Below are 16,641 nucleotides of genomic sequence, written 5' to 3'. Positions count from 1 at the left end.
CACTCTTGGAATTAAGATCAAATGTATGAGATTTTAGGATTCACGAGATACCTGTTTCCCAGCATAGCGAATTTTTTCTATGGTTTGAAGCTCCTTTGCCACACCGGGTTCTACGTCTTTGATTGAGTTGTTGAGAATGTTGCGATGATCCGTGACTTTACAGAATTCACTTGTTCACTTTTAAGGAGATTTTTAAGTGTTCTTTTCCGTGGTCAGTATGGCAGAGCAGTAAACAGGTTCAGGACTTGGTATCACCAGCGGCTAGTTTTCAATGAAACCAAGGCCAGCCATGGAGTGAGTGAGGAAGGAGACCCCCAAATGCACCGACCTTATACAGTTTTTAATGACACGATAAATTGTGCGACACATTTCTTTTCATGACCTGATCAGTGTCATTAAGCTAGTCTGTGGCTTCTGTTTTCTCATTTTTTTTCAGGGTTCATGTGGAAAAATGGGTCTGTCTTTGGGTTTTAGGAATCCGTATTTCTGAAGGGGTTATTTTAAAAAGTAATTAAATAAAAATCCTCCCAGCCCCCCTTGAAAACCCTGATGCTCTTGCAAATTATTTTAACTCCTAAAACTTTCAAATAAGAACACAGCAAGACAGTTCATGTTGGATAAGGAAGTAATTTACTAGCACTTTTGGTGGTTTCTGTGGTTTCTGTAGGGGGTTGCTCTAAAGCAAAAGGTATTCAACAGATTCACTATACCTGCCAGGGAGTGCAGTCTGTTGAATAGGTTTTAATTCTTCATCTTTCATTATTGCTTTCTCTTGCACTAATAAAACTCCTAGAATGTGGAGTTTAATTACTTAAAAAAAAAAAAGAAACCTCTTTGTAGACTCTTTAAATGGAATGAAACACGGGAGCATACAACCATAGTAAAACCCCACCTTTTGGGGCCACCTGGGTGGCTCAGTTGGTTAAGCGTCTGACTTTGGCTCAGGTCATGGTCTCACAATTCATGAGTTCGAGCCCTGCGTCAGGCTCTGCACTGATGGTTTGGAGCCTGGAGCCTACTTTGAATTCTGTGCCTCCCTCTCTCTCTGTCCCTCCCCTGCTCGCTCTCTGTCTCTGTCTCTCAAAAATAAACATTAACACTTTTCAGAACTTTGTAGTGCAGGGGTATGTACAGGATATTTTTAGCGATGATTTTTTTAATAGTTTTTTATTTATTTTGAGAGAGAGAGAGAGAGAGTGGGTGAGGGGCAGAGAGAGACACAGAGAGAGAGATAATGCCGAGTAGGCTCTGAACCATCAGCGCAGAGCCTAGTGCAGGGCTGGAACCCACAAACCATGAGATCATGACCTGAGCCAAAATCAAGAGCCCAGTGCTTAACCAGACTGGCCACCCAGGCCAGCGATGATTTTTGTTAGACCGATTAAAATTGGCTAAATGAATTTACAGTGGCCTGGATATTCACATTTTGGAGCCATTCAAATTTAAATGATAGAGAAAGACAGGTACTTAAAAGTTACTTGAATGGAAGCATCGGTGCAGAGAGGAAGCCATTAAAACTGCCAAATGACACTTCTTGGAACATTGCAGACAACTTCAGGAGTCCAGTGCAAGCCATACAAAGTCCAGACACTGGTGGTCAGGAGATCTTAGGGTTTGTTCAGTGGTTCTGATGTGTACAGAAGACAGATGGTGTATCAGACGGAGGCGGTGTTGGGTCCAACAGAGATTTAGCTGGAGAAAAGTCAAATCAGAGGGAGGCGACTCTAAGAAAGAGGCGAGCTGGTGGCTGGGATGAGCATCCCTGGTGTCAGCATTGGGGTATGTGGCAGTTAAAAAGTACTCTTTAACGTGGCGCAAAGAAGGAATCGAATGAGAGGGAAGGCAGGTGGATAGAGGTCAGTGCCCGTCTCGGTTTGACTCCGAGTAATTTATGAGGCCTTTGGCAAGGAAGACGATTGCCTGAATACTTCAGAAAGAGGTCAGTATTGCCCAGAAACAGTGTTTGGATGGAATTCCGTAATTTGCGAAAACTGTTGCTGTTTGGCAGGAAAAGATGGGTTTGTGGTGCAGATTTGAAGACCAGGTGGAAGTCGGAAAAAAAAAAAAAAGCGTTTCCTTCTTCCTCTGCTGGACCGCTCCTCCCCGGGAATCCAGCACCAGTAATGCATAGGAAGGAAGACAAATAAAATTGAGCTTCCTTTACTGTCGCTGCACTACTTAAGAGCCAAGGGGAGGCAACTTCTCTTGAGGCTGAGCCGGGACCAAAGTTGCGGTGGTTGCTGATGTTCTGCTCAGCGAACGGAGAACGCAATGCTTTTATAGGGAAGGCTGTTACATTTGCTAGCCGGACCTTACTGGGACGTTTTTCCCCCTATAAATTATAGAATAGATGAAAGAGACCCAATAGAATTAATAGAATTGTCAGGCACAATAAAACTGCCTGGATGATATGTTTTGGTTGCTGTCTTCTCCAGCTCTTCCTGAAGACTTGAGTCGAAGTGTTCCAGGCAATGAGACGGCAATGGAAGACTTTGCATGCATGGCTTGGCAGTAAAGTTAAAGCTTTTCTGCCAAGAAGTACGAATTTCCACTTGTGTCAGCAAGATGTGAATTAAAGAAGAAAGAAAAGTGCAAAAACAAACAAACAAAACCATGCAGACGCCCTCAAGGCCAAGGTGGACAATCTTGGAGCATCAGAGCCATTGCTAATACTATGGTTGAAGGCATCCCTGAGGGGTTAGGTGGGGTTTGGCCAGCCTTCTTGACAATCTGAATTAGAGTAGATTCACCTAAGACTTTCCCAGATGTCCTCTAAGAAGGTCCCCGGGGTCTGGACACCCACCCTCACACCTGAAGAACTTTTTCCTTCCAGTAGCTGTCTCTCAACGCCAAGTTGACTGTCCACCTGTCCATTGTACCAACGCCGTGGCTGTTTTCTCCGGCAATGCCATGTCTAGGAAAACCACAGTCACAGGAGCCACAAAGGCAGCAGCCTTTTGTTTATACACCTCTCGGAAGGTCAGGTTAGGTGCTGGGGAATACGGGGACCTTGACAAGGATGCGTCTATGTGACTAGAGTGCAGAACCGCCAGCCCGAGCCCATGTGTGTTCTTTGTGTTCTTTGACTCAGCCAGACCTAAACCCCCTGGACCCAGTTTTTCATGCAAGTTGCAGAAACACTGTCTGGGAACCCTGACAGCATTTGCTGCTGCATCTGGTCAGGAGAGCCCCAAATTTGGTGGGACTAGGAAGTCTCAAACCTTGATTCTTGCGTGAGCCTTCTCTATCCCTGCTGGCAAAAGTGCGCGCACTCTGGGTGGTCCTGCTTTTAGCAACCGGTCATGAGGGAACATATCTGGCTCAATGGAGGGTACTTTTCCTGGTACTTGGAAAAAAAAAAAAAAGGTGCATCAAATAGCTTGTTGTGTGGGAAATGAGCTCTATCCCCTTTAACTTCCAAGGAGAGTGTGTCACTTTTGACATAAATGTGTACTTGTGTGTTCTGTGATTGTTCTTGAAAAAAGCAAGCAGAGCGAAGACAACTGCAGACATACGCTAAGCTGGATAAGAAGGCCCACCCTTAATCACACGCTCCTCAGACTGTATATTTGAAATTCATTAGTTCTCTTGGCACTTAGCACATCGAGAGGGGAGACAGGAAATGTATTCTGTCTTCAGGTTTACGAGAAAAGCCTGAATCCTCCTTTCATTAACCATATACGTTGTCAGGGCTGGAATCATGGGGGACTGATTTCATCCCCAGCTTTACTGACTTGTGATTTTGGGCGAAGGTCACGTGTCTAAACCTGATTCTTTCATCTGTAAAATGGGGGTGATCCACCTTAGAGTTCTCTTAAGGTTTGGAAGCATCAATTCAATACTAAGTTCTTTGAAAATGGCATTGCCTTATTATTTTGTATGTTTCCCAGGTATGCCCCATCATTTCACTGGTGGGTGTTCCTATCATGTCCTGAGATAGACAGGTAAGTCAGAGGATAGCACATGCTTCCCATTAAGGGCCAGCTAGTAGTGATTTCAGGATTTGTATAGACCATTTGGTCTCTCGTCACTACTCAAGTTCTGCTCTTGTAGTGCAAAAGCAGCCACAGATGATATGAGAATCCACAGACTTGGCTGTGCATTTGTGGACGCTGTCATTTGAAATTCGCACACTTTTCGTGTGTTATAAAATACTCTTCTTCTTTTGATTTTTTCCAGCCATTTAAAACTATAAAATCCACTCTTAGCCCACCGGTGTACAATAGCGGGCCATGAGTGTCAGCGGCCAACCGTCACCCTCAAGGAATTTGTGTACTCTTTTTTAGTAAATATCATCCTTGGAGAAACAAAAAGTGGTTTTCTTAGGAAGGTTCAAGTGTCTTGAGTCATCTTTGAAAACCAAGTAGAGAGGAGAGGAGTCTTGTCAGTGCCAGTTTCAAGTAGGCATGCTTTGTAAATGTTGATTATGAGCCTGACCCAAGGTACATCAAAGACGTAAGTGAAAGAGATGATCAGTTGTAATTACAAGTCATTGTCTTGAATCTTGTTCTGAAACAGCAGAAATGCTACAGATGTGTAGCCTGGCTCTTGGTAAAGGTACGCACTGGTTTGCTCCCAGGCGGGCGGGTGGCGGGGGGGTGGATTTTGGAGCACTTTTCTGCCTCATCTCATGCAGTAGGTTGGTGGAGTGGACTGGCGTATCATTTGATATAAGGCCTTATATCAGCCTCCTAGCTTCTGGCCCGGGGCACTTGCAGCCCACCCCCCTGCTTTGTGTTGCTATCAAACAGATAATGAGGGGATTAGTGCTGGTGCCTGGCATTCATAAATGCCATAGTTTATATAGATCCTTTTTGATATACTCTTTAACCCTCAGAAGACCCTGGCAAGTACGAGGGGCAAGTTTTATTATTTGCCTGTTACGTAAGGCAACTGACAGTCTGATATATTTCAAGTTACCCTGGGTCACACACCGATGAAGGGCTGGAGGCAAGTGTGGGACGTTCGTTTTCTAACCCTTTTTATTACACCGTGCTGCCTTATTATACGACATGGCTGTTGATGTCATTAATCCCCAAACATTAAAAAATAAATTGAAAAAGAAATAACATCTTGCCCCGGTTCCAGCCCCTGGCAGTGATTTTTAAGTGGAGAGGTTCGTGTTATGAGAATTTTTGCTTTCAAAATGCTACATGCACCTCCTGTAAAAGGTTGAATTAAATGATTTTATTTTTGGTAAGTGGCCCATGTAAGTTTATTATTTATTTATTTTGCTTCTTTTTGCTTCAGCTCCTTTGGCTAAATGAAGCACTGCTGTATTTTTATTGCATACCCTGTCATTAAAAGAAATTGAAAAGACGCTTGTTAGTTTTAATATTGCATGGATGGAAATATATCTGGCACTTTTAGGAACAGTTACAATTCCTAATAGTGCATTTTAAGAAGTAGTCTGGTTTTGTTCTTGATTAAAAAAGAGAAAACTTTCTTAAATTTGCCATAATTCGATAATCATCTTTCGTTGGGGAGAAGGTCCCTGCTTAGTGTGTCGCTGATTTTATTGACTCATTCAGCGTTCCTCTGCAGCCTGTGGGAGGGGAGTATGCTCTGGGGGCGACGTGAAGGGCCTTTCATTTGTTGGTAAATAATCCAAGCGAAGCTGCTTCCAAGCACCAATTTTCCCCCTTTCTCCATAAACCATATGCTTCTTTAACTATTGGACATCTGCCCCCTTCCATAAACTATGTACGGCTTTAACTGTTGGAGCTGTTGTTAATTTGAACACAAACCAAGTACTCAGACTTTTTCTTGCATCCAGGTCTGCAACACAATCCTACAGAAGACAGTATTAAGTATGCCTTTGCAGAATTGCTAACTATTCAGAACCCAGAAACACTATGGCAAGATAACGGGTCACTTGATTGCAGTCTGAAGTATCTTTTCCTGATACCTTTCACGGGGAGAGGTAGAATAGTTTTCACAATGACCGTAATCTTCCCACATACATATAGAAAAATGGGAAGCAAATCAGTGTTCTAAGGGCTTTGCAGTAGAGACTTTGCAGTAGAGATTTTGCAGGGGTTACTAGTCATTTACAATAGATGGGAGTCATGCCGATTTGGCCACTTACCTGAAGTATGACTCCAAGCGGGTTGCTTAAACTTGCTAAGCCTCAGGATGTTTACCTGAAGAACTAGGGTGATGCGACTGCATACTTGATGGGCCTGTGAACATTCAAAGGGATTAACACAGACGGAGCACTTGCACACACCCCGGCTTTTAGTAAGTGCTCAGTAAGTGTGAGCACTAGCCATGGTAGTAATGATTGTTTAAAATGCAGTTTCCCCTCTATACCTTTCAGGCGTGGCCTGGTGAAAGCTGAGTTACCAAGTTTGGCAGGGAGGGAGGTTAGGGCATTTGGTGTTGTTTGGGAGGCACTTGTGCATAGATATGGACTAATTTAAATAATCATATAATTTTAGGGGCGCCTGGCTGGCTCAGTCAGTAGAGTGTGTGACTCTTGATCTTAGGGTCATGAGTTCAAGCCCCACGTTGGATGTAGAGATTACTTCCATCAATCAATCAATCAGTCTTAAAAAAAATAATCCTATAATTGTAAATAAACAAGTTTATTGAAATCTCTGTACAGCTCAGTGTCAGTGTTAAGAGTTATTTACTAGGTGTACGAAAAGCCTGCCAGGCACTTGGATTTTAAGAGGTGGAATAAATATTTCGAAACAAGACTTCAGGAGCTAAATCTGTGGGATAATTTTTGAATCTGGGTGAACTTAATTTGGACTTCTCTAGAGGTTTATTGTAAAGGTCATACTTACGATAGAAGTAAAAGTAAACAAGCCAGCTGTTTTTGCATTTCAAAATGGCGGGAAATACAGAAACATAAAGAAAAAAGTAATCCACAGAGATATTTTCATGTTGTTTTGGTACATTTCCTTTAAGGGGTTTCTTTTTTTTTCAACTTAGGAATTTTGTGTAGAAATAATTATATATTTCTTTTCCTCCTACCATCCCTTCCTCCAGAAATTTGGAAGCATGGTAGTGGGTGAGTGAATGGGCTCTAGATTCTGTTTTGGCTCTGCCATTGTCTAGCTGTGTTTTCTTGGACAAATGTGCCTCAGTTTTTGCACATACACAAATCGCAATCACGCTTACCTCTTAGGTTTGGCATAGAGGGCCTCGGAGCAGTTCCTGCCAATCAGTACAGTTCTATTCTGTGTTCGTTAAAATCCTTGCATGCACTGTAGTCAATGACCATACTCCATCAAATAAGATAATGGGCATTTGGTTAATGAGTTTTCCGTATAAATAACACTATGATGAACAGCTTTGAATATAAATCATTGTCTTCTTTGCTAATTTTTTCCTTCAATATATCCTGGAAGTGGAATCACCTGGCCAATTGTGGAAATATTTTAATAGTGTGAGAAAATGAATATTTCTCAGTATTTCTCCTCATACTCAATAATATTGCTCATACAGTTTTACTGGAATGTTCCCAGTTGTTTTCTGGATGTAAGTTTTGTGTCGAAAGGACGAATGTTCCTTTAGGGTAGTACTTCGCCTCCGATGTGGTCAAATCCAGTATGCTGCCTATTTTAATACAGACCATGGGCTGAGAATGGTTTGTTACATTTTAAATGGGACATGTGAAAATGATATGAAATTCACATTTCACGATCCATGAATAAAGTTTTATCGGAACACAGCCATGCTCATTGGTTTAGGTCTTATCTATGGCAGCTTTCATCCTGTAGCAGCAGAGTTGGGTAGTTATGAAGTTTGTAGGTCTATACAAACTTGAATTTTGGACCAAAAGTCAAATTTATTTTTTATTTATCACTGAGTAGGGAGGTCCGGTAGCCAAATATTTAAGTGTGGGCTTTAGTGTTCTCACTCCGTGGGCTTCAGGTTCTGCCTGAGGAGCAGCTGTGTGATCTGGGTAAGTAACCAAGCTTCCCTGTGTCACAGTTTTCTCATCTGGCAAATAACGGTGCCTTTCTAATCAAGTTACAGTGATGACAAAGCGACACAGGCAAGCATCGTCCTTCCAACCTCATAGTAAGAAAATGTAAGCTGTTATTAATTAGTCAGTGGTTAGTAGATTTAAGTTGGCAGGCTTTTGAGAAAAGAGACTGGTAGGAAGAATGAGTGAAAACAAAATTACTTGTATTTTAGAAAGGTAGATGAATTTGGTCTTCAGTTTCCTTAATTGCTCTTACTGGGACTTCTTAAAAAAATGCATTCCCTTAGTGTTGGGACGTTAGGTTCTCCTGAATGTGCCTAGAAATCTGAAACAGAGGCAAAAGAAAGGTCTGACTTGTGTCCTGGTTCTCAGTCTCACGGGATAGTTGGTGTCCACCGTGCCCAGTTGACCGGGGGAGCGGGTACCAAAGCATCCTGTGTTGGCTATGACCAAGAACATGTGCTCTGGAGAGATTAGGTTTTGTGGCCCTTCCTGCTTCACTCCTAAGATGGTATCTGAGCCATTACTTGAAAATGTTATACAAACTTGCCGACTTTTATGGCTGAGTGAAACAGGCCGGATAGGCAGTCTCCTGCCTTACCTATGGTAAAATTGTAAAGAATCCAAACGCATTTAATTTGCGTTTCTCAAACACACATTTCATAGCTGAGGTCAAAGTGGGTGGTTGCTAGAGGGAGCTTCTGTTGTAGAAACCTGACCCAGCACCACCTGGCCTTGCCCAGAGGCTAAGTCAGCAAAAGTGAGCCCTGCTCCCCTCCCCTAATCTTGTCATAGGGATGGAGCCTCTGGTTCATTTCGGTACAGTAATGATATTCTCTTGATATTTAAATGTGCTCTCCAGGAGGGTCTGATTTCTGCAATGGAGTAAGCATGGTCTTTAAAATTTTATTAAAAATATAATACCACCATATGCTCAGGCTTTCTCATTATGCAGTCTTCTGAAAACAAAAACCATGCATCATAAACACAGCAGATGAAGCCAGTTAAATTTGTGTTCATTCTTGCAATTTAAAAAATGGTAGAAAGGTTAGGGAATGGGACTTTGATCTTGAGGTGGAGGAGGGGTGCAAACCTGGAAGCCACCATTCCAGTGCTGCCAGAATATTCTTGCGTGCCTTTAAAGGAAGAGAAGGCTCTTCTGAGTCCTCCCGCTGAATGGGCTGGGGTGGATCTCCAGAGTGATAGGACCTGTCCCATCAGAGGACACGGCGGGCAGCAGTGACCTGCACGCTCCGGCTTTGGGAACAGGCATTTCATTGTTTCTGGTAAACTGTTGGTTGTGAGTCTTCTGGAGTCTGCACCGTTCATGTCTGTTTGTGCAAAGTGAGAAAGAGAGGCTCTTCATGCTTCTAAAAGATGAAAACCAAGTTCTGAAACACATCTCTAATGCCTAAATGTTCGTGAGACTGTTACTCACAGATAGGCATAAATGCGCTATTAAACGGAAAGAAAAAAAAAATTTTGGCCCTCCTGAGAATTTATTGTGCTGCCTTTGATGTCACTAATTAACTCACTCTGTGTAAGCAGCGCCCAGCAACTAATAGCAGGCTAATAGAAGAAGCTTCATGACATTTTAGAATCCTTCATTCGAAGAAGGGTCTTCTCAAGCTCATGGAAAATAAGGAAGATCTCCTCCTCCCTTTTACAGGAATGCCTGCAGGGGCCCTCAGGGTTCTGTTTCATCTGTTTTATTTTCTCTTCCCTGGCGTAGGCGGGACTTGGCTCGTGCCTTCTGTCTGGAACTTTCAAAGTTGGTTAGTACTGTTGGGTTTGGGTTTGGATTTAAACGCCCCACCAGGTTGGGTAGCGTTCCCCAGGTCACAGGAACACCTTGCTGTTCTGGTCTCCAATGCCCAGGAGCAAGGATGAGCAGGGTTATAGACCTCGGATTTGTCAGGGGTCAGAGGCACGGAGGAGAGTGAATGGAAGCCCTGTGGGCCACCGGGCATGCCTGGTGAGGCCTCAGACAAGCTGATAGCGTTATCAGCTCGTGATTTTCCAGATGGGCAAGGAGCCCTCATTGTATCGTCTCTGGAGAAGGCAGGAGGCTGCTCGCTGGGCGTGCGGAGCTCTGGGCTTGGAGCGGTACTAACAGCCATTGCAGGTTTGGTGTTTTAGGTGATCTGAATTCCCATTTTGCCTTACTTGCCTGCTTTCTTCTGTCCCGGCTCCCCTTCTGAAGTTGCATGGAACTCTGTGAGCGTAGTAGGGAGGGAGGTGAGAAATCAGCCTTGGGTTGAGCACTGACTTGTTTTTTTGGAGGAGATAGTTCCTGGTGATGGGCTGGTGGGAAGTTGGTCGATCTAGACTACGTTCTGTTCTTCGGCAGAAGAACTCTAGAAACATTCACACATTAAGATGCCCGTCCTCTGAGGACAGCATTTTCTGCTTTCTCTCCTTTCACCTGGGACGTCCTGCTTGATGAAAGCGGGAAGAGAGAGCTACGCCATAATCTTAGGGGGAGGGTTGCCACTGGAATTTCTCCAGAGCTCCAAATCCTGCTGCTGGCCTCGTCTTGCGGGCCCTGCAGTTGGTTTAAAGGGTGCAGACAAAGCGGAGTGCTCTCTCCTGATCCATCTGGGCCACTCCCTCTGTCATCAGTCATTGTCAATGGGAGATGTATGTGTAGCCGCTCAAGGGCCATGTCTGACCCCAAGGGCATTGGAAATGTTCTTAGAGAAGGCATTGTTTGCTCGCTGCCTTTGGAAGCCAAGCTCCAGACATTCTAGGGAGCAGCCCCTGGCTGAGACCTAGCTGCAGTCTAGAAGGAAAGAGGCAAGACTGTGCTTCTAAAACCTACGGGAACTTTATTCCTCCTTCGCAGCCTAATTCTGCAATGCTTCTGAATCTACTCAGCCTCTTCCCTTTTTCGTTTCTGATCTCTCTTTGGTCAAAGTCTTGGAGGAGAATTCCGAAACAGGGAGGCGAGGACTTGGGTCCCCCGGGTCTTTATTCAGAGAACGTCGAAATGTAAATCCCCAAAGAAGTAAAGCTGACAAGACGCAACAGACGCATCATAGGAAAACATGAAATAATGCCCTTTCCAAACACAGCGAGGCGATTTCCTGGGAGGAAAGCAGAAACCTGGGCTCTGCTGCTTGCTCAGAAGGGGAGGGTGGGGCCCCAGGCTGGTGGAAACACTTCACAGGCGGCTGCAGTGCACAAAAGCCATTGGCTGAGCCTCGGTGGGGTGCGAGGGCCGGGCAGAGGGCATGTGTGCGTCTCACGCCTGTGCTGCTGGGATGCCTCATGGTACCCAGGCCCCGAGGTCAGATGATTCACCATTGATTTGTCATTCGGGCCCCCTGGGTGCTTCCCAAGGGTGTGTTACATTCACAAAAATTTACTGGGGGAGTAGCGGAGTTTTAGCGCTACTTAGCGCTAAATGTCTATTTAGTGGAAAATGTCTATGCACAAAACTGGAATTACTTTCTGTCTTCTTTTGGTGACGGCTGTGGTGGCCGAGGCTGGGAGTGCCTAAAGACTCCAGGTGTCACTCCCCAAACCTGTTCACAAATAGACCCCCTGTCCCGTTAACAGGGCTGAGTGGCTTCGTTCAGCAGGGCATGGTTGGGACTCTCCTTGTGTCCCTTGCTTGCCGGTTTCTGATCTGGACAGTGGACCCAGCCCCTCGTCCTGCTGCAGTAGGACTGTTGTGGGGACCCCGTGAGATGGCAGAGACTATAGCACTGTGTGGGGGTAGAGGATTATTTCTTGGCTTAAGGAAGGGGGGGGCGATGTTTGCTTGTGAGGGGTCCGACATCCACATCGTCATTTGCATCCTGACCTGGCCTCAGACCTCTGTTTTAATCCATTTGAAGATGACTTTATTATTAATCATTCAGTATGGAAATGGTGAGGTTTCACACACTCAGACCTTCTGAAACATGGAAATACTATTCTCCTGTTAGAAGCCCATTCGGCTAGAAATCTGAGCATCCAGTCTTTTTTTTTTTTTTCTCCCCTTAACATTTTGTTGCCTCCTCCCCTCACCCCTTCCCCCCACCCCCCTGCCCCCATCCGCCTTTCCTTTTGGCTCACCGAAACCTGAGTGCCACTTTTCTGGGAAAGCCTGATATTCTGACTTCAGTTTTGTAATTTAATGATGGAGAGTTTCCTTAGTAAACCAAATTTAGAGTCCTAGAATGCTTATCTTATATCCAGACCTTGAACATAAAAGGCATTTTATACCCGCAATTGTTCATTTAATGAGCAATTGCAGAGTGCAGGCCGGTTAAGGGATTGAGCTATATGCACTATTATTGCAAGAAGTATTCCGAAATACCAGAAATAGGACGTAAGCTCTGATCAGGGAGACTGTGAGCACAATTACCTTCTTTTCAAATCCTTCTGTGACACTGCGGGAGGAAAAAGGACTTTGAAACTTGAAAGGAAAGAGCTTGCTTTCAACCTCAAAAGCTAGGAGGAAAGGGCTCTGAAATTTGCTCAGAATTCCCAATTCACCATTAGCCTGTTTCTTCCTTTAGCCTCAAGGCATTCTCCGCTTTTTGAAAAGATGTTAAGAAATTCAGTCACAATAGAGAGCCTAGTTTTGAACATGTTTCACTCGGTCCATTGAGGTCTGGGCTCCAGCCTTTGTGTGGGGTGAATTGAGCTGAGCAGCTAGCTGGTTGGAGACAGGTGAATGAGGAGTCGCTGTGCTGTGCAGTCGCAAATTCTGGCAAAGAAAGAAGCTCCTTTATTTTACAATATGCATTCCGGTACAACCCCGCCAGTGGCAATATGTGGAGTTGAGCCTGTTCTTAAGTCAATACAGAGTACTTGGTTTATAGCAACTCTTGTTAAGTTTGTCTTGTAATTGAAGCTGCTGTTGACCTTGCTTGGGGACCATTTGTAAAACCGTTTATTTAGCATAAACTGAAATAATAAACCCTCCTTCTCTCGGGCTGATTGTGATAGGGTGACATTAGTTTGATTTAATGATTAGCCGCCTGACCCTTCTGCTGGAGAGAGCGGCTTGAATAGAGAGAGTTCACTCGGAAGCACTCAGAAAGAATACTAATGAGCTTGTTAAATTTAGCATGGCTCCAACCACTTTTAATTCCTCTAATGGGAGCGGCACTGCCTGGGAGAGGGTGAGGGAGGCAGGGAGACACCGAGAATGTTCCTAGAGGGTCTGCACACTAGAGAAAGCCCACCAAGAGAAGTTTGCAGAAAGTAGCTAGCCAGAGCCTGGGGTCCGAGTTGTAAGTATTGCCCGTTGTCTTATACTCTGTGTCTTCTCTGTCTTGGGGGAAGAGAGGAGTAATGGTGTTAAAACGGGATTTAAGGGAACAGTTTAAAAATCGATGTTAATTTGAAAAAAAAAAAAAAAGGCAACCACGTGCACCGTGAGCTCTCCTCATCAGCTAATTTTGCCAGGGTTGCAGGAGATGTTTCTGGTTGGTGATGCAGTGCAGGGTTTTATTTTTATACCGGAAGAATCGTCTGAAACTTTTATCCAAGGTCCAGGCCAAAAAGCCGTTGCTTCCTGGGTTGCGAGGAGAAATCGTGCAGGTGTTTGCGAGTAAGTGCACAGGAGCGTGTGTTCGAGTCCCGCTTCTCACCACACAGTTTCGTTAAGGCTTCATTGTCAGTGATCTGAGCGGTGTTTGCAAGGAGGCAACTTTTGAGTTTCCAGCGATCATGGCACTAAGACTCGATGATGTCGGTTGCCTTTGGGTGAGTTTGGAAAAATCTGGGACAGTTTGTAAAATGCGATGCTTGGGCAGCTCTCCATCGGGGGGCAGGAGTTTGTTAACTTGCACTCGAGCGTGGATATACAGAAGGAAGGAGGTCCAAAGAGGGATTCTGATGACAGTATTTAAAATTGTTTTTTTCCTGACACTTTTTAGTGAATTGCATGTTTCCGTGTGACCCCCGAGTTAGCAGCTGTTTGACATAGAGAAGCAGGAACAGCCCCCTGCCTGTGTTTGGCCGTTAAAGTCCATTGGCAGATGCTCCTGGAGCAGTGGGCTGTTGGCTTACATTTTTGCAGCCGACTTCTGCTTGTTGCCATGGTGAACAGTATGTTTCTGTCAATAATTTGGCCTGGCGTAGCCTGTCTGCACTGACTCTCAAACTTTATTGAACAACTCGGCACAACTGAACAAGATTAGACAGTTTCTTCTTTTGGCTTACTGAAGTGGTTGCTAAATTTATAAGAGCAGGCAGGAATATGGCTTGGAAAGTTTCCTTTTCACTGCAGAGAGCGTGCTCTCTAGCCTCAGAGCTGTTTGTATTCTGGAGCGTGTGTACTGTCAGGGTTTGATCTGAGTGTACGTTAGAAGCGAGAAGCAGCTTAGTATACGAGGTAAACTTCAGGAAATAGTTGCCTACTGGAATTTCTTGGTGAGGAGGGAGGGGGTGGGTAAACTGTGTTGGCATCGCCTGTCGTAAAAGTGAGTGTGATGAAAGTTTGCACACTCAGAACATTCTTGCCTGCAGTTTACTAAAGCAATGAGTTAAGGTTTTCTGTATTAACTATTTGAACTTTGTTTATTCCTTGTTATAACTTGCGTAGTCACACGTTAGTTATCACTCTCATTAAGAAAATAATAAAAGTTTAGTACTTGTGAAAAAAAATCACTTAGCTGAAAAGACACCCCATTTCCACTCCTTCCCGCCCCCCAATTGCTTCCTTCTTCCAGGAGACTGGGGGTGGGGCATGGGAGGGCCCTGCTCAGACCAGGCCCAATTATTCAACTGTTTGTGAAGTTGGAATTCAGCGGCTCATCATGAAGGCATGGCTTCTAAGAAACTCACTCTATTACAGGGATGCCGTTCCAAGAGAAGAGAAGAGAAGTTAATTTCTTCTAGGAAGATTAAGTCAAGGGAATCCTGTTTTCAACCTGGAACAGATTAGCGGAGGAGCTTGGTTATTCATTAACCAGAGAATGCTAATTATGTGTCAAAACGGCTCTTGGGGGAGGGCTTTTGGGTTTTCCAAATGAAGGTCCATCCTACAGAACTTGCACCTCAGTGCCACGAGTTCACTTCAGGTTGAAATTTGAAATAAAGATTTAATACAGGCGCAAATTAGTGGAAAATATGACGTTGACCATTTGCAGGTTATAGGAATTTTTATAAAACTGACTAAGAGGTTTAATGTTTTTGACACCCTTTTGCAAACCCTGATTCTATAGCCTGCGACTTCACTGCTAATGAAGTATGAGGTTGGAGTGGCACCTACAAGGATTAGTCAGAAGGGAAAATAAAAATGGAGGGTTTTGTGAGTTGGTTGGTTTTTTTTTTTTTTTTTTTTTTGGTAGTTTGTTTTTAAATGAACAAAAGCATGCGCTTTGAATTGCTTTTGTAAAGATCGATGTGGGAAAGGGTGGGATTACACTGATTTTTTCCTTCTGTTTAGTAGTTACTTGATACATTAAACTCATAATCTATTCCATAATTACAAGATTTGGGGGAGAAGATCTGCACAAAACAATGCTAAAGTAATGTTTCACAGTTTCCCTGCAGCAGTCAGCAAATTCACTGTAAAGACCAAAGCACACCTCATTGTCTGTTCTGTTCTGCAAGTCATTTGCTAGGCTGAAACAACAATTGCTTATTTCTTCAAATCTCAGACAGAGGCAGAAGGATTCAAGTTGCTTTGGGTAGTTCAAGCCATTAGTCAACACAGAACAGTAGTCGTGACTATAGTCTATATATTCATGCTTGCCCGTGTTTATAGCTGTACTTGCTTCTGAATTTGTACAAACAGCCATGAATCTGCTAAAGCATACTTTTTCTGTTGTTTAGGGGCTCTCGGCCAGATAGAACTGCTTTATGCAATACTTTGAAGAGAAGTTTATATGTTGGGATAAACCGTGTTCAAAATCTGTCCATCTGAAATGCACAACAGCATTATCGCTCATATACATATATGTGTATTTAAGATCAAGAATGGAAAATAGTTTTCAAATTAGATGTGTAAGCCGTGCGCAAACGGCTTTGCTTCTGTCAGCACGGACCTTCCAGAACACAGTCTGCTGATGAACTGCAGAACTTGTTTGGGAGTTTGTAGTTTAGAATGTGTGTATGATTCTAACAGATGAATTGGCCCATTTGTGGTGGGTTCAGATCACTCGTTTGGTTTAGTTTTAGGCGTGGGTTCTTTGATCTGCTCTTATAGAAGAGGTCCTCCAGTCCCATTCCCAGAGAGCCATAATGGGTCGATGGGAAGGTCCTATGGATCAAAGGGAATGGAAATACTGGAGGCGGGAATATTGAATGTGTGTGGAATTTCAGAAAGCTGTTTCTTAATGTCTGAAGCGGCGTCCGGACCCCTGCAGAACATGTGCCCGTATCCGCACAACTGACGCCTGCCTCACCCACAGAGCCGTCTTGCCCTGGGAATTACAGTCTTGCTCCATTTTCTTCTTGGTTCTCAGCAATGTTCTGTGGGCTGCAGCGAAGTAACTTGCAAAGGGCACTGTAGGTTTCCACGGTTGGCACCTTTATCCCTTTGTAACTAGTGGGTCTTTTGTCCCATTTCAAGCTCCAGTAAACCAGTGGGTTACAGACCTAAAAAGACAAAAATGGGAAAACTTCTGGATCACTGTGGGCCCTTTGATCCCTAGATCACCCAGAGCCTCAGCGGGTGTCTGAGCTGCCCAGATACCTGAGCGGCCCAGCTTCCTCAGACAGTCAGGGGGAAGCTGGACATCACAGCCTCAGGCTGG

At 44.2% G+C, this 16,641-nt stretch overlaps 1 protein-coding gene across 4 annotated transcripts in view; it reads left to right on the top strand.

Annotated features, from left to right (window-relative positions):
• The window catches only part of GLI3 (GLI family zinc finger 3), a 277,561-nt gene that overhangs the window by 70,812 nt on the left and 190,108 nt on the right, over positions 1-16,641 (top strand). Inside the window, exon 1 of one of the 4 annotated variants that reach the window (XM_027071603.2) lies at positions 11,388-13,167. The exons of the other annotated variants lie outside the window; for them this stretch is intronic. The gene's annotated coding sequence lies outside the window, so the exon portion shown is untranslated. Of the gene's footprint in view, positions 1-11,387; positions 13,168-16,641 lie in introns of those variants that run through there. 4 annotated transcript variants of the gene reach the window in all.

This window comes from Acinonyx jubatus, chromosome A2, assembly GCF_027475565.1.
Source record: "Acinonyx jubatus isolate Ajub_Pintada_27869175 chromosome A2, VMU_Ajub_asm_v1.0, whole genome shotgun sequence".
Lineage (NCBI taxonomy): Eukaryota > Metazoa > Chordata > Mammalia > Carnivora > Felidae > Acinonyx > Acinonyx jubatus.
Note: the sequence above shows the minus strand (reverse complement) of the source record. Positions and strands in the feature narration are given on the sequence as shown.